Genomic DNA, 2370 nt, shown 5'->3' on the forward strand with positions numbered 1-2370 from the left:
ATATTAGTATACTCCTTATACTCTAGAATCGTCTGAATCTCTCTATTTAATCCACCCATAAAACATGCAAGCATAGCTTCATTCTCCTCAACAATACCACATCTAATCATGCCAGTTTGTAATTCCTGATAATATTCTTCTACAGAATTTTTTCCCTGTCTTAAGCGCTGCAATTTTTGAAGTAATTCACGTTGATAATATAGTGGAACCCAACGAGTACGCATAGCAGTTTTCAAAGCAGCCCAAGTAGCAGGAATGGGATATAATCTACAATGCTCAGACCACCAAACACATGCAAAACTAGTGAATGCACAAACAGCAGCAGGAACACGTCTCTCCTCGGGATATTGTAAACATGTAAATCGTTGTTCAGTTTCTAACTCCCAAGTAAGATATATATCAGGAACATATCTACCCTCAAATGGTGGAATATTCAATTTTAGTTTAGGGAGATGGTCATGATCTCGTACCTGAGGGTGAGCCCTACCATTGCCATTGTTTGCATGTGGACGACCTGATGGTTGCTGTGCTGGTGGTGGCACGTAGTTCTGATTTTGATCAACCTCATCCTCGTAATCGCCAACAAAATCATCCTCCTCTGCATCAACAGCAGGAGCCACAGAAGTAGCAACAGTAGCACCAACAGTTTGGCCAGGTGCAAGAGGGAGACGGCTCGCTCGGCGGAGGGTTGTTTCACGATGTGTAGGTAGTCGTCGTTGTTGTTGTTGTAGAGGTGCGTTAGGTGCAGCCGGTGGTGGTGGTGGAAGACGCGCGAGCAATTCATTAAACCTGTTATCGAGCTTTGTTTCGAACGTCTTCTCCATGTCATCTATCTTCTCCATGGCCTCTTCAAATCTGTTTAGCACATCCTGCACCTGTCCATTCATCATTTGCTGAAATTTATCATGCAACTCCTGATTCGTCATGTTCTCCCAGTCAGTCTCGTCAGCTTGTGATCCTGCCATGGTTAGCAACAATAGAAAACACACAAGAATATGATCCTACAGAATACTAACAAGAGGTGGTGGTGGCGGGTGTCACAAATCCGTCAAGCAAATCTCAAATTCTTACCAGTTCTTACCTAGCAGCAGGCGGTGACCGGCAACCGTTGTAGTCACAACTCTCAAAAGCTTGGATAGAGCGATTGCCAGGGAGAGTCAAACGCACGACGTAGAGGTATGTGGAGCTGGGAAGGCTTATAGTATGGTAGCAAAAAGGGTTAGCAATAATCAATTCAGAGATGCAAAGTTGAATAAACGCTCAACGACGGTACTGTGCTGGTCCTAGGCTAGACCGTGCTAGAGACGCGAGCCTAGAACACTAACAAAATCACGGCGCTGCACGTAAATAAGGGAAAAGCACACTCTGGAACTTTTTTTTTCGCTTTTTTTGCGCTCCTCGTTTTTTTTGCGCTCCTCTTTTTTTTGCGAAAAATTACTATAATGGCGAGTGTCTCAAAACTCTTCCCTCGTCAAACTGATAGGATGGGCACGAAAAAAAAATTTCACTTTTTTTTCGGAAATCAGGGCAGCGACGACGAAAAAGTGCGACAAAAAATCACTATGATGGCACGTGGCTCAAAAGACTCAGAAAAACCTAAAAATAGGATAGGGAAAAATATTTTTGCCCGTGAAAATTTTGGCCTAAAAACTGCCCGGGGGTCTCCAGACTCTTTTTTCTTTTTTTTTTTCGAGACCTACGCAGGCGAGGAAACACGAATCGGAATTGAGATTGATCTCAAGAACAAACCTAATAAGAGAAGAACTCGGATTGGTGGTGGATATATGGTTACAGATTGGTGGTGGTATATGGATACGGATTGGTGGTGGTATACGGATACGGATTCAGAACGGTGGCGGATAAGCAATGGTGGTAGATGGGCGATGATGATGGTGCGGCGGCGGCGTGACAACTTATGACCAGAACTCGAAACTCTAAAAGACTAGACTCTAAGACCAGCAACTTGACACGACGATGCAACCGCAAATTCAACAAATCAAAAACCCTAAAAAGATTATGCAAAGGCTCAGATTGGTTCGGATATGATGAACTAACCCTAATTTTTTTTGTGGCTTTTTTGTGGACTGTAGGTATGAAGAACATACTCGATCTAATGTACGAAAAACTGTAAAAATCTCACCGAGCAACCTGGAAATCTGATACCACTTGATAGAGGCAAAGGTGTCCCGATGTTTCGATGAGATGGTGGCTATCGTTTTCTGTGGGAGTCGACCTTGACGATCCGACTACGAACGTGCGAGACGTCGCGCCTTAGCAATCGCTAAACCAACTTCCGAGGGGTTATTGACCACGCCGGAGCACGATCAACCTGACCACGAGGGCCTGTTTCCTGCGAGCAAACGAAGAACA

The sequence above is a fragment of the Triticum urartu genome, chromosome 4, assembly GCF_003073215.2.
Source record: "Triticum urartu cultivar G1812 chromosome 4, Tu2.1, whole genome shotgun sequence".
Classification (NCBI taxonomy): Eukaryota; Viridiplantae; Streptophyta; class Magnoliopsida; order Poales; family Poaceae; genus Triticum; species Triticum urartu.